We start from the raw sequence: 23086 nt of genomic DNA, 5'->3' as shown, positions 1-23086 counted from the left end.
ACAGAGTTTGCAGCAGGGACCAAAGACAGTGGCTTTGGTCTTCCAAATATTTAGTTGGAGGAAATTTGTGCTCATCCAGTACTGGATGTTGGACAAGCAGTGTGACAAATGAGAGACAGTGGAGGGGTCGAGGGAGATGGTGGTGAGGTAGAGCTGGGTGTCATCAGCGTACCTGTGGAATCTGACGTCGTGTTTTCGGATGATGTCGCTGAGGGGCAGCATGTAGATGAGAAATAGGATTGGGGCCAAGGATAGATCCTTGGGGGACTCCAGAGGTAACTGTGCGGGAGTGGGAAGAGAAGCCGTTGCAGGTGATTGTCTGGCTACAACTGGATAGATAAGAATGGATCCGGGCGAGCGCAGCCCCACCCAGCTGGACGACGGAGGAGAGGCGTTGGAGGAGGATGGTGTGGTCAATCATGTCAAAGGCTGCAGACGGGTCGTGAAGGATGAGGAGGGATAGTTCACCATGGTCACAGTCACATAGGATGTCAAACCTCCCAAGATTTTCTTAGTCTTGACCTTCTCCTGGACTCTCACAGATAGTACCCACCAATTCTGTTTCCAATTAGCATTTCATTCTACTCCAACATCACCACCTCCCGCTCACCATGTTCTGTACTTCGTTGTCAGTTACCTGAGTAAGGAGAGCTTGGTTTAATCCTGTGAAACAGTAAACTCTTGGGAGATTTCATCGTTGTTAACAAAACAATTGCAAAATTTTGGAAGATTTTGTTCCTTTGGCCTCTTTCTATTGGAAAGTAGAAGGGTGAAGAATCCATAGGGAGCGGCCTCACTAATAATCCTGATATTCTCTCCTCTCCTTCGTGTTTGATTTCCTTTTTATCCCATTGGTTTGCGAAAATCTATCAGTGATGTACTGTTATGGGCTTCAGAAGGGCCTTCTACACACTTTCCCTTTCCAGGATGCTAAGAACCATGAAATTGCTCCTTCAATGTTCTAGCAAATCATATAATTTTAACACTGAGTCAATGAGTCCACCCCATTCACCACCATCATTTGTTTTTCACTTATGCACTCTGTGACAGCAATCAAAGTTTAAAGACAGACATCATGAATATTCAATCCAAAGGTATTCACTTTACCCAAACAGCACTTGTTTGGACAAGAAAAAAAGCAAAACTCTTAATATGTTGTTCATTCTTCCTGATGCTATTTTAGGGACATGAAGCCTGTCTCTCATATACCAACTACAAAGCATGGGGCAAGATTTAGAAATACTACACGCTAAACCTGATTGTTTCTTTTCTGGGCAGAATCCCGTCTACAAAACATACAGGGCCTTGGGTGCCTATTGATATCACAAGCAATCTACATACGAACAACCTAATAAACAGAAACCCTCCCCACACTGTGGTAAACGTTATAACACTGCCAACAAGAATCCATGTAATATACGGAAAGTACTCTAACAAACTTCTCAAAAATTCTGAACGTACCTGCAGCGCTAATTAACTCTGCACAAAGACACTTACTGTACATCTTCTGATTACTGTTACAGACCATAGTAGTGGCAATTCACAAATGTGACAATAACAATCACACAAAGGTGAAAATATTACTCATGGAACATTTAAGCTTACCTGGACATTACCAAGAACAAATCAAAGAAGCTGAACACCATCACCGCCACGGAAACCAAAAATAAAAAATTGTGTCACTCCACAAATACAAAATTTATATAATAAAAACAAACTCCTGCATACCTCTTTTGAGCCAACCTATTGGGCAGTAGCAATCACATGACCATTCCAAATGTTAGCATTCCTTCCTAGTGCTCCTATTGGCCAGTAGTAAATCTTTTGAGGAATGGCATTTTTTGAAGTGCTGCCATTGGTTTGTGGAAAGAATATAACTGAAAAATCTCAACTGTTATTGGTTTTGTGATAACCTCTACTTGCTGGTGGTCCCTGGTAACCGTGTTTCTGTGGTAACTTGTTCATTGGTTTTGAGCAAGGTGATGCAAATTTCATCTGTTATTGGTCCATGATAAGCTCTGCTCATTGGTTGCTGATAATCAAATGAGAAAATGACATCATGCTGTGGTTTCCACTGATTTTTCTTGGACTACAAAAGAAATTCCCTCCAAAAAAAGTCACAAGTGGGCAATAAAGACATGCATTTATATAGCGCCTTATCGTGTCTCCAGGGTGTCCCAAAGTGCTTCAAAATCAATGAATTACTTTTGAGGTGCAGTCACTGTTGAGAGTTACATTTTTTATATCTCATTTATAAAATTGGGAGCTATTTAGTACAAGCAGATAAGCAATAGAACACCAGGAAATATATAAATATTTCTAGTACAATAACAATATAGTAAATTTAATTTTCTTACTGATGAGTAACACCACATGAGATAAGCTATTAGTTCAATAACTTTTCACATTTGAATACTTTTACAATCATTTTCTAATATTATTTTACACATTAATAACCGATGAGTAATAAATGCACTGGTGCATTCCTGGATTTACTTCAGTCATACATATCCGTGATGTTCCCGAGTTATGAGCCTTTCATACTCATGATTTACACCATAACCAAATGCAATATCTCCTATATACCAACCAAAAAAAATCCAGCAAAAATAAAGGATGCTCACCGCATACAAATGACTTCCCTGTCCAGGCTCATTCATAGTTCAGTCCAAAAATTGTGTCTGATCAGGCAATGATTACTCGAACCAAAGAAAACCCAGAGAGGACTAACAAGACCCAATGTTATCTTTAAATGCTGTTTCCCTCAACATGAGGGCCCAGAAAGACCGCTGGTGTTCTGGTGTACTTCCGCCACAACTTCAGTGGTAATCTGCTGGAACAACCAGAATTTAGGTTGGGCCATGGATATATTGTCCCATTGTTGTAGAGGGATGGGGCAGGGACTCTGAACTTTGGACTTTCCACACCCTGGGCCTTCAGTGGGGCCTAACATTGGTCAGTGGGATATGTCTGGTCAGACCAGGTTTAACTTATCAATAGGGGCGGAAGTGAGGCCTACCCGGGAATCCAGGCTGGGATGGAGGCCTCAACTTCCAAAGTGGACCCAAATTTAAAAAAAATATTTTTCAATGCAGTTCCCTTGTCAAGGTTCCCTATTGGGGCACCATGAAGTTTTTTCCTGGGTGAGGTGGGGAGACCTGGCAGCCCCTCCTCCCAGGCAGGCACCCTACATTGGACTTTCTGGTCTTCCCAGTATGGCGGGTGCCTTAGATTCACCTCTAGTAGCATGGGTGCCTGCCATTGGCAAGCAATGGTTTTTTTTAAAAAATCTTTATCGTCTACCTGCTTTTCCGTCTCTACGCATTCTTCACCATCCAGCAGTGACAATGACCTCGCGTGTAGAATTCCCCAGGGTTATCATTATTGCCCTTCCTTATCAGCTACATTTTACGTGACTAAGTAAGTCTTTTTTTAAAATCACATCACAAAGTAGTGAAAATACTTGGCTGATGTCAGATTGCACCTGCCTCAATCAAGAGGAGATACAAATGTTGCAAAAGAAGCAGAAGGGAGATGGAGAATTTTTTTTTTAACGCAGCGAATTGTTATGATCTGAAACGCACTGCCTGAAAGGGTGGTGGAAGTAGATTCAATAGTAACTTTCAAAAGGGGAATTGGATAAATACTTGAAAAGGGGAATTTACAGGGCTATGGGGAATGAGCTGGGGAGTGAGAATAATTGGATAGCTCTTTCAAAGAGCCGGCACAGGCACGATGGTCCAAATGGCCTCCTTCTATGCTCTATGAGAGAGAAATTGTGTCAGTTTTTATTCACTTGATTTCTACCAGATATCTGGATCTTCCAAAAACAGTCCAAATTCATCATGTACTGAAAGTGTCAGCCATGGCTGGGACTTGAAAGGCAACTGACACAATGGAGTTACAATTCCAGCTGTGTTGGTTCAGATCACCCAATTCCACTCGTGTTTGGTGTTTCAGACATGGGTAATATAAGTGCATCAATATTGCTTTGTCACTTATACTATGAAGAAAGAACTTTCATGACAGGAAATCTCAGAGTGCTTCACAACAACAACAACTTGCATTTATATAGCGCCTTTAATATAGTAAAATATCCCATGGTGCTTCACATGAGCGATTGTCAAACAAAATTTGACACCTAGCCACATAAGGAGATATTAGGACAGGTTGGTCAAAGAGGTAGGTTTTAAGGAGCATCTTAAAGGAGGAGAGAGAAGTTTAGGGAGGGAATTCCACAGCTTAGGGCCTAGTCCGCTGAAGGCACAGCCGCCAATGGCGGAGCGATTAAAATCAGGGATGCGCAAGAGGCAAGAATTGGAGGAGCGCAGAAATCTTGAAGGGTTGTAAGGCTGGAGGAGGTTACAAAGATAGGGAGGGGCGAAAGGTCATCGACCTGAAACGTTAACTCTGTTTCTTTCTTCACAGATGCTTCCTGACTTGCTGAGTATTTCAAGCATTTTCAGTTTTTATTTCAGATTTCCAGCATCCGCAGTATTTTGCTTTTGATCCATTATTGTATATGGTCTGTTGGAAGTCATGGGCTGTATCCATGGTGTTTAGTCTCTGTAGATAAGCAAATGACCACTGGTAAAAATTCCAAGAAGATAACTCTGTGAAATTTCTCTTCGTCCCTGAAGACTATCAGACAAAAATCCTGTGATATCATTCTTATATTTCAAGCTACATTATTCAACTTTGACCAGTTTTATTCTACAGCTGAGATGTCTATGGTCCCAGAAGGACTAGCGCATAATGTTCTGAGTGTTTGATCATCTATATTTACACTTATCCTTTTAACTTTCAATCCCATTAATAGAACAAAAATTCCATTAAAAATTATAAAGCAACAAAAAAATCCACTTAAATAAATCCACAGAGTGCTGCCTATCCTCACTGATTTGTGGCAGGATGGATCAGATAGAATGATATGTGATGGACTAAATACTGTGTCTGTGCCTTTACTTGGCTCCAGATAAGGAACAAATCGAGAGTGCGGAGGAGGAGGGGGGGGGGAAGAGCGTCCAGAACGCCACTCTGATCCTGATGACCACCTTTGTGTGTGGCTGCCTCAGGATATGTGTAGAGCCCCAGTACGCAAACACCAAGTGTCACTATGTGCTGGGTTTCTACCTGTCCAACACACTGAGAAGGCTGGGTCTGGCCACGCTGGCCGAGCAGGCGCAGGATGTCCCATCCAGCTGGACCGTTCCCCCCCCACCCACCACCTGCCCCAGGTGGAGAAGTTCCTGAGGAGGAACCCCTTTGACCACAAGGCCGTCAGACAGTGGTTGACACGAAAGGTTCTCAGAGTTCTGCAAGGAACAGAGAGGGTGGACTCAATTGGTGTCTCCCCTGACCAGACGGTCAATGCCATTTGGCAGAACGTCTCGTCGCGGATCTGACCCACAGGCAGCAGGATGTAGCCTGGATGGTGGTGAGAAAGGCCCTCCCAGTGCGGTCCTTCCAACACACACAGAACCTCAGCGCCACCGCAAGCTGCCTTCAAGGCTGCGGCGGGGAGGAGACCGTCTTCCACCTCCTGATGGGCTGCCCCTTGGCGCAGAGGGTGTGGAGAGAGATGCGTTGGTATCTGTCCCGGTTCATCCCAAACATTTCGGTACAACAGGACGCGGTGCTCTACAGACTGTTCCCGGGGACGCACACGGAGACAGATACCACCTGCGGCTGGAAGACCACCAACTCAGTGAAGGAGGCCCTTTGGTCCTCCTGAAATATGCTGGTCTTCCAGCTGAAGGAGATGTCCACGACTGAGTGTTGCCGACTGGCACACTCCAAGGTCCAGGAGTACATGCTGCGGGACACACTGAGGCAAGGTGCAACCTACCCAAAGGCTCTATGGGGAAAGGCCACCATTAAGAGCCTTCCCGCCTTTGTATACCAAAGAACTGGAATCAGGGAAAAACCCCTTCCGGCAGAATGTAAAATGAAAAATGAATGTAACACAATGTATCTGTAACCTATAATGACTGTAGTGCAATGAGGCACCATATGGATGCCATGAACTGTACGTACAATGTATGGTGCGTAGCTGTACTGATTGTACCGGGACTATTGCAAATTGTATGACCTGTATTGTATTATTTGAAGCGTGCCTTGAATTACTTTGTATGTACCTTTACAAATGTTATGAATAAAGTTTATTTTGAAATATAAAAAAAGAGTGCATTGTTGGCCTTTCCCTAAATGTTTAAAGGCCTTCTGCTAAATTTTACACTTTGTTTGCAACATTACGAAGGGCAGCTTTTTAAAATGTAAACCACAAGTGGGAAAGTCTTACTGAATGTGACCCAGCTTTCTGCAATGGAAGGCATCGGCTTTCAAAGTGAAGGTTGTTTTCTCAGTTGAACCACTCCACAATACGCACAAATCTGCAGCAGCGTGATTAATAGTGCTTTGGTTCACAGGACCCTGCGGAAACCATGCTGTACTCCACTGAGAGAAGTAATTACAGCCCGTGTCAGCAGGGGGCGCTTTGAGAATGGCTTAATCGCAGAGCAGCCTGAATCTCATTCAGATGTTAACACCGAGTGTCTGTGTCAAGTACAACAGATCAAAATATGTTGACAACATCGCACGCTAACAAGACAATTTAAATAAACAAATATTTAATGGATAGGTGCTCTACACAACTCTTGTGTGTTAATATTTTCTGTGAATCACATGATAATTTAAAAGGAAACTTTTGTAACATTTTAAATGTTCATGTATTAAAGGTGAAATCTAATAATACAAAAGTATAGTATTGTTTTCAAATAGTACACATACAACAGCACTGAAATGATAAAACTGATTATATTAAGTATAATCTAATCGGTTTTAAAAGTTACGATCTTCATTTAGTTATATAAGCGAAGGTTTTAAGGTGACCTTATATTTTTTTATCGTTTAAACATGATTTGCAAGTTCATTTGGCTCCCTCGCATCGTGTGTTGTGTACATCAAACAAACTGGGTGTGGTTGCAAACAAGCTTTCAATTCGGTATATTGTGTCACGTATTCAACCCGGAATAAAACACCAGAAATTCACAAACCCTGGCTCTGGTGTGAAATATACATGTATATATATATTTAATTCTATAAAAATTAACTTTTTTCTGTAGGGAGACATTCTTTGACACAGGTTTTCTCAAAGCCTACTTTTCAGGGTCAAAATTTTGCTCGGATTACTCTCCTTTCATTTCTAGTAGGACACATTGACGCCCTGGTTAATGAACATCAATATTGTTTAATGACAAAGGATGGAAGGTTTCAGTGGGACGCCAGACGGTTTCAATCCATACTGTCACTGCCCTCAGCACTGGATAAAGAGGGGGCGAAATGAGAAGTAGCTGGGAAAAAATTATAACAAGGAACAATAAGTAAAAGGGTAAACGGCCATAATCTCATTTATGCTGCTTTTCTGTTATTTTAATATCTTTAGCCAAAGGCTTCAGAACGCCGAAATAACAAGAAATTCATTCTAATTTGTGATAATTGTCATTATGTTGCCCTGATGTCTTTACTCAGAGGGTTGAGGGAATAATAAAATGCCGATACCATTACCATCTTGCTGAGTTAAAATCAAACTAATTTGTCATACTTCCACAGAATAATAATTATTGTTCGGTTATTGGATAAAAAAATCTGGAGAGACATCAAGACTGTATTTACATTACAAAGTGATTTCAGTCAAATGCTGACTTTGCCAGGAAAATGATTTGATACATCAGGAATTCACCTTGCCATTGGTAAGATGCCGGGACACGGGTGGGCTTCGCATTGCTGATAAAACACAAAAGAAACGCAAAAAGGGCAAAGGGCAGCAACTTTCTAAGAACCACGGTCCACTATATCAGGTAGTTAGCAGCTGAAAGTCTTATTCCCGCCATCCTGATTTCGTCCCACAGTCAAAAAAAATACATGAAGCAAACCTTGTGTTAAATGGAACTTACTGTTAGGTGGGGAGCCCTGTCCTCATATGTTCACATGTACTGATGGCCATCAGTGCCTATAAAAACAAGACTGATTAAAAAATAAACGAAAAGTAATTCAGGGTATGCTGTAATTATATATATGGGGATTGTTATTATTGTAACTGTGAGAACAGTGGCTCAATGTACTTTAAATGACATTCTGTGAAGTGTCAGCATCGTGTCCAATGGCAACGCACCACAACATGGTGAACAGGTAGATTTGTTTTCTAAACAAAAAAAAAATCATTTCTAATTGGAAATCCAATGCACAAATGGTTACCATAGCAATCAAAGGGTTAAGTTTGTCCAAGTGAGTCTAGCAATGTTTGGCTGCCAGTTGTCTACTACTTTCAAGAATTATTTCTCCTCCCTGGAGTCTAATAAATGCAATCAATATGAGTATTGCACACAAGGCCTTGGAATATTATATTAATGTGCTGTGCAGTGACATTTCTTTAGCCAGAATTATGAACAAATTATATGGAAAGGACCAAATTGGTATTTATCAGTTCTGTTTTTTTTAATAAACGAATTCATAACCCTGATTTAATATTACGAAGCGGAATCAGTTTGAATTGATATATTTTAACACTATCGTGTTGGGTGTAGGTGCAGCAACAATAGGATTAGTTGAAGTGAGATCATTCAGGTTAATGTTTTGTAAATGAAAGGCTACGGAGTAATTAAAGAGTATTGGGTAGTTATTCTTTCTTACTGTATATACTGGTTTTGTTGTCATTTTTTATGATATCTGGCCTTTCCCCAGACGTCTTCGATGCTGATCTGTGCAAAAACCCAACAGGAAACACAAAAAAAAGAATCGATTTTTCGACCTGCACTTGAACTCTCCTGAAACAGAATTTTCAATAGGTACAACGACCTTTTTTCCTGTGAACTCTTCGAATGCTAGAAGAACAGAGATATTTATATTACCAGAACCATCTCTAAATAGCATTCGGGGGCAAAGCACGACACAATTGCACATCAAAGTTAAACTCCGGGAATGAATGCAAGGCTGTTTTGTAAAGTTAGAGCCTGCAGATCCTGAAATCTATCTCTGAATGTCTGCAAAAAGCTGTAAAGTGCAATCCATACATTTCTCCTCGATCTATTTAAAAAGAAGTGTCATTGGGGTGTATTTAGTTATTGTATTGATCCGGAAGGGAAGGACAGTTCGGACGATGGGGTTGATCCGTATACCCGACTAATGGAGGAAGTAATCTGATCTCCTTTTGAATTAATCACGAAATTAACAACTAACTATACAAATAATTTGTTAAAGCAATTCGTTAGCTGCCTGTATTTTGTACTTTAAGCCCCAAATACTGCAGCTGCTGTCTTAACACCCCTCTCCCCATGAAATCAACTGTCACTAGTTCCCAATCAATATTAAATTAAAGGCAGATGTTACCAATTCACTGGATAGTCAGCAGGACCTTTTAAACATTAAGTTTATTTTTAATCAAACTACCTGCAACTGACACTCAGTTCTGTTGGATTTGAATTAATATTTTCAAGGGGACCCAATAAGCGTGGTAGGACTTCTGTACTGTCACTTCAACAAGCCATGTTTTGCTTACAGACACCGATTTAGTACATTAAATATATTATTACTATGAAATGCATTATTCATTTTTAATTAAATGATTTTTAGTAGATTTGTATAGCACTAGTTGCCTTTGAAGAAATAGCAAGAAAATTAATATGGGATTTAAAAAAAAACTCAACATATAGCACTTGAAATAACAGCCCGGTTTTGGATGGGGGCGGGGGCACAGAGTGAGAATTATACAGCAGTTTACCACCAACAGTTAAATAAAAGTCAGCCCCTCCTCCCTAACTAGACAAGAGTAGAAATTGTGTTTCTCCCTCCCTCAATTTCCCTCACTGACTGGACGCCCAATTTAAAATCGGACACTTTTACCTCATTTCAAAACGGCTGTGCAGAAAGCTACAATCTCCCCAATGTAAAATAGATGCAACTTGCAAATAATATGCAAACAAACAGCAGAGCAGTGAACTGGCCCATTGTTGTACTAAACATGCAAGTAACTAAAATCTGGAATCGACATCCCGAGAAATGGTGATAAACTTTCTAAATAAAAAAGGGACATCTTTCAGTTTGAAAAAATAACTGAATTCAACCATTTGACCCCTTGATCAGGTAAATTTAATCACAGCTCCACGTGATTGTATAATTAAGAATATTGCAGATGACCTTATCAAGGTCATTTCGCAGCAACCACCAGATATATATATACGTATAATTTTTTTTCAAAAGGCAACAGCCGAAATGTTCTGTCAACTTGGAAAGAAATGTTTGCAATGTAGAAATCTTACGTGTTTAGGTCACCAGTTTGAAGTTTACTACGTGTTGTCAGATGCTCTGGACGTTGAGAACGGGTTGTCTAATTTTAAACACAGATGTATGTCTTGGAAAGGCTCCCTCTGCCAACAAAGTGACTGGCTGCAAAATGTTTTTTTTTCGGGAGATAGGGTATTATTTATTTACAGTTGAGGAGGAATTTGCCTGGGAGAAAAGTGTCAGATCAGCGGGTATCCGAGTCTCGAATTGTCCGTTTCTGTCGGGGAGGTTCATCTGACACGGCGAGAAGCCCAGGCACCACCTGTCGAGTCATCAGTCAAAAGTTGAAAACAGAGCTTAACAGCATGAATATGTGTCCTTTCAACACAAAAAAAAACTGGGCCCCAAAGCTGTGAATAAATTCCAGATAGGAACCTCAAAACATGGAATCAAATCCCACTAGATGCCAAATAACTCACGCCACTTTGTGACCACCTCACTAGGGGAGGGTTCAAATCATAACGTTGGTTTAATTATGAATTTTGTCCTTTTATGGATTTTTTTCCAGAGCCTGCTTTTAAAGAGACAGCCACCATCCTGCCAGCTTATGCCAGATGAATTATGAAACTCGGAGAAAAATATATTCCCTTTGACTTAACTAAACTTTGTCACAAGGTTAAAAAATGAACATGAGGATAAAAGTTTTATAACAGAAAGGCAGGATTTGAATGTTTTCATAAAAGAGAAACATTGTGTAGCACGTAAATGCGTGTTTAGACAAGCTGCCCTGAATGTCCTTGAACAGTATTTTAAAAGGCATCTTGAGAAAGCGTGACAGTTGATAGCTTTATGGAGTAATGCAGAAAGGCTCAGAAATGACGAGTGGCTCTTTAAAAGCATTTAATAAACAGGCATTTCTGTGCCCAGCTCTCCCTCTCTAGACGTCAGCATATTGAAGTTCAGAAAGAATCCCAGGCTGAAAGTTTATAAATAAGCCTTCTATCAAGTTCCGCAACAGGTGTGACCTACCCCCCGTCCGAAAACTGCAGGGTTTAAACCAGCTTCAGATGAATATCTCCACACTTGACACATGCACTGAGCATATTAACATTTGCCAGTTACACAGAAGTTTTCAGTGTGACAGCCTAACTGTGCCAGATTCCAGATCACAGATATTGCTGCTTCTCCTAGGTACTGCCTGTAGTGGTGAATTGCTACAGAGGGGGGGGGGAATTATTGCTCCTTTTTAAAGATTATTTTAGATAATTAAAGCTAATGTCTCTGGTACCACCGTTTATTATGTTGATACAGCCCTACCATGAAGTAGCTTACAGAAGGAAGTTACTTGAGGTGAGGGGGCTAGTGGAATACTTCCTGTAAAAATGGCATTAGCTGTGAAAAACTTCTGTCTCCATGAATTTCAGACTAACATTTTCGAATGTATATATGTTTCTTTTCAGATGGAGACTGGGGTAATGGACCCCATTTCCTCCTTCCTTGCAATGTAGTGGATGTGTAAAATCACATTCCTTTTAACATCTTAAGCAAAGGTGAGTTGATCTTATCAGTCAGGCTGTCTAAGTGTTCTTCAATACTACAATGTGAACAAGTGTACAACTCATGTTTCTTACATGTGTGGTCCTAGACAAGTGATGGAAAAGGTAATTAAAGGAATCACTGGCTCTCACCCTCACGTCTGGAACAGGCTGACCTGGAACCTCTTTTTTTTTTGCAGAGAGTATAAGAAGTGTGGTCAGGACTGATTTTCTTACCATTTTATTCCTGCTTATCTATGACATCCTCCCTTTAGCTGGTGAGTGAGACAAACTTGACCACACATTCCTCAGTTGCTTCCGGTCCCAATGCCAGCATCTCTCTGTGTCTCAGGTAGTAAGAGGTGTGCTTGCTGCGGGTCGAGAACTGAGTGAGGAATGACACTGGGTCTCATAGAGATACATGAACACACACAAAAACTCACCTGAATTTTTAGTTATGATTGGATAATTAGGTACATAAAATAGTCGCTAGCTGAATCATTCAGTTAATGTACTACTTAACACAGTATCCCACATAAAATCTGAATGATCTTAGGTTTGAGTTCATCATTAGGAGTCTAACCCAGTACCACGGGATTGCAACTCACTAAACTATCAGTCTGATTGTGATTGGAAACAATCACTTTCAGATTCAAAAGAAGAAATAGTTTGTGAGAGAGTGTGAGGATGTTCTTGCTACAAAAATAAATTTCCTACAAAACGTTAAACCCTCATTTGCAAAAGGGTTATAAACAGAACTGAGTTAACTCAGTGTATATTTCTGATTAAGGTGTTACAGAATCATTATTTGATATTGTACTTGGAAAAGACTTACAACAAATTAACTAGAAGACACTGTGTACTGTGCAGCTCCATGAATACCATAGAAGTGTACAGCTCAGGAAGAGGTCAATTGGCCCATCGTGTCTCTGAGTGTGACATATGAGCACTATTTAGAGAATCTGGCTGTCCAGATTCTGGCCAAAATCTCCACCAATATAGACTTGGGAGAAAGGAAAGGCTGGCTGAGTGTTTTTGAGATCAGAGATGTAAAGGGAATGGGAGTAATGTTGAATGGATTTTCCCAGTCCACTGCTCGTGTTCTACAGCCCATCACCACTGATCCTACAGACTGCTGCACAGTCATGTCAGAATTCAGTTTGGATTAAAGATTGTAGCTCTGCGAGGTTGTGATGTCAGTGAAGTTAAAAACATCCCGGGAGAGAATTAGTCTGGTTGCTATGTGAAGCAATGTCACAAATGCATTTAAAAAGAGCATGTTTATGATGTAAACACATAACAACCAGATCGTTCTCCCCTCACTCTGGCCTGGAGGGTTCAGGCGCAGGACTGTATCCACCATTTTCAAAATGATGAGATTCCACTCTCACCCTTGCAATCAGGAGAGATGCCATGTGGAGGGGGGGGTGAGGGATGGAAAATCAGAGAGACAGTTACTCTGCCTGTTCTCACTCACTTCTTGAGAGGAAGACACTTACCTTTCCTCTCATCATGGCATGAAGATGAAAGGGACAAATAATTTAGAAAAGAACAAACACAGAATCGTGTAATTCTAAGGTACACATGTGCTGGATTTCAACAGACTATTTTAAGCTGTAAATTCCTATTCAATATCTATATTTTTGCCACAAATAGCCAGCTAATGTTCTCACAGTGTGTCTGCTTTGAGCTGTAGATTTTATTTTTCCCACTTTCCAGCAAAATGTAGTAATTTAATCTAATAACAGTATTTTACAAATCTTTTCATTGCAGGTAAAAGGATACCAACGACTTTGCTGGAGAATGCACATTCTAATATTTCAGTATCAATTCCTGTTCAGTCAATTTCCTGAAAAGTGAGTAAAATTGATGGCAAGGAGGTTACACAAACACATAAAGAGTACACACAGACCCTTTGACATGCGTCTATGTACAGTATGTGTGTAAAAAGCTCACTTCGTCTGTACAGCGTATACAGTACCAAATAGAAAATTTACTTGTGAAAGTCGGTATTTGTAAAATGCAGACAGGTGAAACAAAAGAGATGCTGCTTCTCAGCGATTACTCAGCTTTTCTATTCAACAGTGTCAAAGGCTAATAAATATTTCAAACTAACGTGTATCAATGCAGCTTCTGTCCTATTTGGCGTCTGTTCTCTCAGCTTTCAGACGAGGACAGGTGCAGAGGATGAAAAGGGATTTCATTTCTAACCAGCTTTTCGTGACAAGAAGAAAATCTGAGACCATAAAACCCCAATCCCTATACTTTTCGACAATAATCAATTTCAACTAAGACACTGCAAGCAGTGTAGCAATTAATTTTTATATATATATATAAACCAAGGTTGAACAAAGTAGACTGGCATCCTTCATGCTTTATTCTCCCAATGATGCAAAACAAATATGATAAAATTATATCCTAGCATTATTTAATTAAAAAATTGTGAATGATGAAGCAGAAACCAGCCACACACATTCACACTTACGCAGGCAAACACAATCTGTCTCCCAGGATCATTTTAAGGTCCCTTTGTGCAGATGACCGTTATTTTTCTATATTTCTTTTTTCATATTGTTGCAAAGACAGCGCACAGATTAACTGCCATTCTAATGCTACTATAATGTAATACCGTCCAAAGCTTATTAATCAAGAAGAAATAGCCTTGCTGAATCAACAGTATGCATATAATACACTCAATGTCATTGGGAAGGGCTGAGTTGATTTAAAAATTTAAAGAACTGTTTGAGAAGGCAGTGCTGATTTTACTTGTTTAAAGATTCTACTGAAATAAAGCTTAGTGAAAGATTTCTTGCGCTTTCTAAGTTTAATCCAAGTTGCAAACTGTAGTTCTGGCCCATGGTGTGTGCTAAATCAGATGACACATTGATTTAATCCTTTCATCAGTTCATCTTATCATGACACTCATTGTGTAATTCTGCCGACTATCTCCCAAATTCGGTTTTATTATTTGACATATCTTTTTCAAACTTTCAGCAATACAGCATATAAGAATGGAAAAAAATCGACATTGGCCAGTAGATGTTGTACACTTTTTTCATATGCATTACTCAACAGTACGCCCTTACTTACATGGAATGCTTGAGATAAGGGGGAATTTTGCTATGTGAAATTTCCTGATATGCAAGGAATCTGCATCTCCAAACTTTGTAACAAGACAGGAGCCTGTGAAGAAAGAAACAATGACATTAGCAACGTAAAATACTATGGGACTGGATAGTGCAGTGAATAACAGGATCATCCCATCTCATTCATCCAGAGAGAATCTACAGTTCCCCTATTACAGCATCCAACTGTTTCTTCAATAACTTTTGTCTCGCCAGTCTACCCTGAAATACATTCCATGTATCGGTCACTCTGTGTGTGAAGAAGAAATTTCCTGACATCAAAGCTAAATTTTGCCTTTTACCTATGTGAACCGTACATCTCAGTCACCTCCCTTAAGAACCAAAAAGCCCAAGTTTTTCCAGTCTTCCCTCGTAACTTTGTCCTCTGACACTTGATTACCCTCATGGTAAGTGTTTGAGCTCAGCCAGTGCTTCTTTCGGAATTCCTCAGCTGAGGTGAAACACTCCCCCAAGGGAGAAAAGGAAAATCGGAGCTCTTAGATAACTTATATTGCTAGTTAATAAAGTGAGTCTTAACCATAATATTTACATTGCACTGAATGTGAATGATTTTGTCTATGAGTTGTTTTACTTAAGGAGGATTTGATGTGAAGTGGGCTCCACTTTTGCTTTTATTAAGAAAGTACATGTGTGGAAGGAAAAGGCCCGAATTCTGCAGCTCCCACTCAGGATTTGTCCACCTGAGTTGATAAAAATCCTAGTTTGATTTGATTAAAACATTCTAAGAAGAGACCTGCTGGCTGTGCTGAAAGACACCAGTCTCATTAATGTTAATAGCTCCTTGAAATCACTGCTTTGTGACTGTAAAATACCTAATTCCCATTGGAAACAGATATTAACTACATTATCCACGAAACACTCCATAAAGTGGGAAACTACTAATGAAAAATCTTGTAATATTACAGTACCTCTCACGTGAGGGAGCTTTCTTTCAAGTCACCTCAGATACCCATTATCTTGCGTCAGCTACGTCAACCTAACAGCCACGCTGAGGGCTCAATCGTATGAGAATTAGGTTGGTTTTAAAAGATATATATTTAATGTAAAATATATGCATATATACATAGAGGGTGCAAAGACTGTCATTCAACTTATAAAACCATTTGAACTATTTTGGGATTAGAGCCTTGTAGCTCATTGCCAACCACCTGCTATTTTCTATTAGTGTTGGGTTGGATGAAGCCTGGTAGTCCTGTAATTAAGTTGCTTAAAAATCTTGTTCTTGGTTTACCTTAATAGCTGTTAGAGGTAGTTTATCTGATAAATAAACAGCACCTCCCAAACCCGCGACCTCTACCACCTAGAAGGACAAGGGCAGCAGGCACATGGGAACAACACCACCTGCACGTTCCCCTCCAAGTCACACACCATCCCGACTTGGAAATATATCTCCGTTCCTTCATTGTCGCTGGGTCAAAATCCTGGAACTCCCTTCCTAACAGCACTGTGGGAGAACCGTCACCACACGGACTGCAGCGGTTCAAGAAGGCGGCTCACCACCACCTTCTCGAGGGCAATTAGGGATGGGCAATAAATGCTGGCCTCACCAGCGACGCCCACATCCCGTGAACGAATTTAAAAAAAAAATTCAGTCCTTGATTATTGATATTTTTGATATGGTGGGCCCAATGGTGCAGTGTGTTGGTAGTCCGATGTGCATGGGACACAAGTTTAGGCCCGCGAGTCCCCCACCTGCTAAGTGAGTAACCTCAGCCAGGGCTTTCTTAGGAGTTAGTCAGCTGAAGTGAACACTCTGCCTGAGAGAGGAAAGGAAAATTAGAGCTCTTAGATAACTTATAATGTTCTCACACACTTCATATTAACCGATGATAGGTGCTTTGTGTGAGTATAGATTTGTGACCGGGAACAAAACTTGTATGAAGAAAAGTAGTGAACTCATGAGGGTCCTAGGTCCGAGAAAGAAGATCTCAGCCACTGGTACTGTCCTACAATTAAGCCTAGAATCCCTTGGTTAAGGTAGGAAAAGGTCAGTCAGGGTTCCTGCTCTTGACTGCTGTTCAATGACTCCTGCTGGAAAATGCGTATAAATGAATGTTGGATGAAGCTTGGTCAAGCTCAGCTGCCAAATGAAGGATAAAGGATGGTTAGTTAGGCAAAGTTGCTGGCAAAACTCACACTATTCAGAAGAGATGGGGAGAGAATTAAAAACAAAATCACATTTTTATTATAAACATAGATATTTAGTCCAAGCTATAAAGAATAACATTTTATTTAAAAATGCTACATTAAAATAGTGCAGTCACCTGTAATTTTCACGTGTTACTCACAGTCCATAGTACAGAATTAATTTACAGATATTCCACTTGGTACTTCAAAACATCATGATATGGAGGAAAGCTTTCCTCTGTATATCAAAATCATAAACTTGTTCTTTCTAAATAGATTTATGGTTGTATTGCACAGAGGAACTCTTCCCCCAGTAATGTCTACTTGTTTCACTGCTGATTCCATCCCTAGATACACTTCATCTATATATCCCGCTTGATATAAGAGGATTTCCAATAACGTATAACTGTTAATGTTTGTCTTATTGCCAAAGTTTTTTCATGGCTACAAAAATTCACTTTCATCAACTAGACAATTTCTGACAACAATTTATTGTCTTCATTCATAGAATCCCACCAAAGAACATCAGAGTTCAATGTGTGCACTTCATCATCATCGCATCTGAACTAGTGCCAGCTCTGTGAGTGCATTTCTAATCCTCTTTGGCAAACAGTTTATACTGGTAGGTTTGTACTGGAGTGAATCAGATATGGATGCCACTCTTAATTAACGTGTCAATGTTAACCCTTCCCCATCATCATTGTACTTGGGATGAAAGCACATTCATCAGGTGACTTGACAGTGCATTAGTACACAAGTGTGATTTCTACACAAGTGTTCAAATTCCTCTGGCAATGGAATGGTTATCTGTTTGCATAAAATTCCTTTGTGGGGTCTCTTAATGCAGTCATTAACCTGGTTATTTAAAATAGTGCATCAAGGAATTTTCTATGGATGTATTAAGCAGTGTGCCATCAAAAGAAATTAAACCCCACAAAGAGTTCCTGATCTCAGCTGGTCAGATTTGAACCACATGATTGCACGGTATGATCGAAATCAGAGGATGAGTTAACCCAGGCACCTGTGGCCCTCTGAATTGGGAAAATGTTGTCTGTGTGGAGTCAAGGGAAGGAACTGTTAAATAAGGAGTAAAAAAATGAAAACTTTGTTTAAAGAAAAAAGGAAGCTTGCTTCTCTTCTAGCAGTGCAGTTGAAGCAGGTGCCTATTCTAACCCTGCAGGAAATCTTTGACCTTTCCTACACATCTCTAGGGAAGGCAGGGTGCTGACCTGACATGTCCAAACTGGTATCCTTACTCGGTACCTGAACAATCAATTATGAAAATCCGGAGTCTGGAACCTTGGATAAGCAATGCAATTCATTGGCCTGTACCTGGACTGAACTGACTGGAGGTACTGGACACCCAGATAAATGCAGTTTAGAGGACTGACAATATCTAATAAGTACAGAATTGCTCAATCACTAGTAGTTTGCTACCAGAGAGAAAAAAAAATCACCATGCTAGAACACCTGCCAGGTTGCTTAAACTTAGCTCGTATTCCCTTGAGTTTCGAAGTGATCTAATTGAGCTGTTTAAAATGATAAAAGGATTTGATAGGGTAGATACAGAGAAACTATTTCCTCTGGTGGGGGAATACAGAACAAGAAGGCGTAATCTTGAAATTAGAGCCAGGCCATTCAGGAGTGAAATCATGAAGCACTTCTTCACACAAAGGGTTGTGGAAATCTGGGAACTCTCTCCCCCAAAAGGCTGTGGATGCTTGGTTAATTGAAACTTTCAAGACTGAGATTGATAGATTTTTGTTAGGTAAGGGCAATAAGGAATATGGAGCAAAGGCGGGTAAATGGATTAAAGGTACAGATTAACCATGATCTAACTGAACTGTAGAACAGGCTCAAAGGGCTGAATGGCCAAATCCTGTTCCTACATAGATGATACCTTCATGTCTTACACTTTTATCTAAGCAATCCTGTCATCTCTGTTCTACCTAGCACATCGACCATTTCGATGAAAATCTGAAAGTGATTTCTCTAATGACAAATAGCCAACAAAACTTTCAAGGCTGTAATTCAATATTCTAGTTCGTTCATAAATTGCCCATCAAAATTATTTAGTTGAATTACAGCCTTGCAATTCATGGTCAGTCAGCTACTATATACCGAATATGTCTCCAATTATTAGATCCCAGCACTAATTATTTTTTATCATTCATCTGCAAAGTAGAAACAGGAATTAAAATTGGTGTCTTCCATGAACCTACCAACTGCCAATAGCTGCTTTGGAGAGATCGTTAGCAAATCTTGGTTACCAGAAGATGCCTAATTCTATTCAAAATTTATCAACTTTCTTCAGATTCCTTGTTCTCAATACAAACACCTCTCAGTCCAAATGCTGAGGAATATCTTCATCTCCATCCTCTTCAGTGTGGCAATGAAAATCTTGAGGTTTTTTTCAATTATTTGGAGACAGTTTCTTCATGTCTCTCCTCAATCCAACCAACAGCCAACATCTCATACCTTTAATGGATTCACACTTACTCCTTCTTTATCTATTTACATTCTTGGCCTCACTACTTCCTCTGATTTCAAATGGAACTCCCACAACTCATCCATTGCTAAAACTGCTTCTAAGGAGTTTGGTTTCCTCTTTCAGGCTAAACATTTTTTCCCTTCAACAACACTTAGCTCTCTACATAGCTCAAGTCCAACCAAGACTTGAATACTGCTTCCATATCTGTAGGGACTCTTGTCGTACCTAGATTACTTTGCTGGACAGGATACAGCAAAAGCTTGTTGTTTTATAGGTGATCATTTTCACCTCTAGCTTGTTCCCTCACTAATTTTCTCTCTTTCCCCCCCCCCCTTCCACTACAATCTTTCCTGTCTCTTATAAATACCGCCACGGTGTTTGTTCCTCTGAGGTTACTTCTCTTGTTCTTCCTAAGCTTCAAATACACCATCCTTCAACGGAATGGTAAATTGGGCGGTCCACTACCACCGGTAGTGACAGTTAAAATCTACTTCATTCTTTCACAGGACCTCAAAACTGTGCAACTCTGCAGTCTTTTTCTTTCTACAATCAAGAAGCCAATAACGCACAAACATGGCATCATCTCACCTGCTACATTTATCTTACCTTCTCTCCTACTCTTTTCAACCTTAGTAGTGTCCAGCACTTCAGGCCTCAGCTCTTCACCTAGATTTCTCAATAAAAAAGACATCTACTGACTGGGGGATCAATTTATTACTGCTAATTATTAAACCCAAAGGGTTTCCTCTGTTTTAATGACAATCCTATACTCTGCAACTGAAAAAAAAATCATTTTTAAGCAAAGCTTCTATATTTACATAAGTCTTAGCCAGAGACCGGCACTATGAGCAATCATCTGATGACAAAAAACTGACAAATTGTCAGGTGCTATCAGGAACATGGACAACAACCATTTTGAAATTACTTTTTATTGTATAGATGAAACAATAAACATGAATTAGTGCCAGCAACAAGACGTTAGATAAGTGTTCTATGCATTAAGTAGAAGGTGTTTGGAGTCTGTGTTTGTGCTTTAATAGGACAGCATCACTTACACAGCAGGACTGTTTACCAAAGCTCTCATTTGTTTTCATTCATTTCTAAGGTCAGCCTTAGGGCCAGGGTTAGGTCAGCAGAGTGTTATATTTAATGTTACTTTTAAGGTTAAGGGTTAGTTTTACTATTGGGGTTAGTATAACTGTTAGGATCCCCCATGGGCCCTCGAATAGGTTTCATTGCAACATAAGGTGTTCTATGATAAATACTACATTTTTGTGCAAAAGCACAGCAATAGAAAGTGTCATTAAACAACTATATCTAAAGCTGTACTAGTTGAGCAAACGTGTTAATGAAAACTTATGTACTTCAGGTTACCATGAGTACGTGCAAATATGAAACTGCATTCATCTATATCGAAAATCTTTGATAGTTGACACATTTATAATGCAGCTGATAAAAATGAGAATGACATTTGAACAGTAATATAAAAAAATTAGTAACAGGTACGAACCAATGATGTTTTCTTTTATTTTACTTGAAAGTCTTCAAGGTCACGACACACAAGGTTATCTCACATAACTTTTACTTTGCTTGATGCTAAATGCATTGGCATCTACATTCCCCACTTTTGAAGTGCTTCTTTTTATAGCTCTTAAAAGATGTCAAATATTGCCTGTTTGCAACCTTTTAAAGATGCAGTTCTCATTATCTAGACACCATTTTTGGGCATATGTGGTGACTTAAAAGGCGAGTTTCCTTAATCTTTCTAAACCGCATGCTTGGGAGTTAGTAAACTGTGACGTGTACTCTGCCAGCACTGGATTCTGTTGGGATGGAGTGTCCTTTCCTGACATGTTCCAGGCTGTCTGCTGATTTGTGTTCATTGATGCTGAGCTTCAATGGAACATAAATAAGCAAGGACATTTTTTCTTGTTAAAAATTAAATGGAAGATTAAGAAACATTAACACTGACCTCCAGGAGAGAACGGGAGGCAGGCATTCAGGTGCAAAGAATAATATCAATATGCTTCAAGAAGAATAAAAGAAAACACGATTATTTTTAAAATATGAAAAATCTTTTCAGGTTGGAGTCTGTCCAGCACTGAACTCATGAGAGTGGGATCTTTCAAATTTATGATGCAGTTTACCAGTTGCTTTCTTTGAGGTGCTGCCGCTTCATCTGTCATTGTGCAAAAACTCGTCCTTTAATATTTATATTTATTCTGGTTTAATCATTTCTATTGCACGTTTAATATTCAGAACACTGTCAATCCTTGAGCCTTTTAAATCTCACTGGGTTTGAATTATTCCAGCAGTGGTGGCTTCTGTCTAAACTGTAACCAAATAAATCCCTCAAATTAGGAGACATTGAAGCATATTTTGCTCTGTGAGTAAAATTAAGGGAAAAATTGTTTATTGATCAGTAATTATAAATCTCCCCAGTTTATCCAAAGAGTTTTTCTTGAACACACAGAGCAAAATATATGCCAGAGGCTCTCATTTTTCAGGTGTCTATCTGTTTCATTAGTTTATAATCCATTTTTTAATCCAATCAGTCCGCTCCGGATTGATCAGAAGTGCCAGAGGGATTCTGTTACCTCTGGGAGCTGTCATCAAGCTGGTAGATATTGGATGAAAAAAATGGAGGATGGACTTTCTCAGTGGATGGCGTTGAACTAACCAGAAGAGGCTGAAAGACAAAGTTCTTAGAGTATAAGTCTGAGGCCATTGTTCGGAAGCTATGTAGTGCTTTGGTCAGGCTGCACCTTGAATGTTGTGTTCAGTTCTAGTGACTGTGACACAGGGGAAATATTCACACCTGGAAATGGTGCAGATAAGAGACGTGAGGGTGATCTCCAGTGTCCAATGACTGGATTATGAGGAAAGATCCTCAAAACTTGGATTCTTCAGCTTGAAAGGAGACAAATGAAAGGGAGCCCGATACTGGTAAAGAACATACTAAGTAGAGCAGAAAAAAATAATCCTGAGCACTAGTTCAAGATAAACCACAATTGCAAACTGACAAAAATCCATGACTTTCCTTCACACAAAGAGTAATTGATATCTGGACTGTTCCAGGTGGCGTAGTGGAAGCCAAAGTGCCAGAAACATTCAAAGGGTAGTTAGATGCTGTGATGGGGGATGGGGCGCGGTCCATAGGCTGCTATGGAAGTATGAGCTAGATGGGCTGAATGGCCTTCCTCGTCTATACCGTACCAGACCAGAGTGGTAGAATAAAATGTTTTCTTTTAATGTTGGTGTAAGAATCCCCAGTTAAACGAATTTTGGATAGTTCCAAGTCAGCTCCCATTGGGGTTGATTTTAGCTTTGGGCTTCGAATTGGCGACAGATGGGCAGGACGACCGTGACACTCATCCTTGAAAAAGCGCGAGGGGCCTGAACCATTTTGATAGTTGGGCCACATTATTCTATGATGTGGAGATGCCGGTGATGGACTGGGGTGGACAAATGTAAGGAATCTTACAACACCAGGTTATAGTCCAACA

General features: G+C 39.9%; 3 long non-coding RNA genes across 3 annotated transcripts; all 3 read right to left on the bottom strand.

Moving 5' to 3' along the window:
* Nucleotides 1–4061: 4061 nt before the first annotated feature.
* LOC137300826 (uncharacterized) lies at nucleotides 4062–6574 on the bottom strand. The gene is made up of 2 exons (XR_010958159.1): nucleotides 6302–6574; nucleotides 4062–4566 (listed from the first exon to the last, which is right to left on the bottom strand). It is a non-coding gene; the product is annotated as an uncharacterized lncRNA (long non-coding RNA).
* A 72-nt stretch (nucleotides 6575–6646) lies between these two features.
* LOC137300825 (uncharacterized) lies at nucleotides 6647–10767 on the bottom strand. The gene is made up of 3 exons (XR_010958158.1): nucleotides 10317–10767; nucleotides 7956–8011; nucleotides 6647–7352 (listed from the first exon to the last, which is right to left on the bottom strand). It is a non-coding gene; the product is annotated as an uncharacterized lncRNA (long non-coding RNA).
* A 2842-nt stretch (nucleotides 10768–13609) lies between these two features.
* LOC137300827 (uncharacterized) lies at nucleotides 13610–21250 on the bottom strand. Its single transcript, XR_010958160.1, has 3 exons — nucleotides 21091–21250; nucleotides 14907–14999; nucleotides 13610–13665 (listed from the first exon to the last, which is right to left on the bottom strand). It is a non-coding gene; the product is annotated as an uncharacterized lncRNA (long non-coding RNA).
* Nucleotides 21251–23086: the final 1836 nt, after the last annotated feature.

Source organism: Heptranchias perlo, chromosome 32 (assembly GCF_035084215.1).
Source record: "Heptranchias perlo isolate sHepPer1 chromosome 32, sHepPer1.hap1, whole genome shotgun sequence".
Taxonomy (NCBI): Eukaryota; Metazoa; Chordata; class Chondrichthyes; order Hexanchiformes; family Hexanchidae; genus Heptranchias; species Heptranchias perlo.
This window is presented reverse-complemented; position numbering and strand designations above follow the sequence as displayed.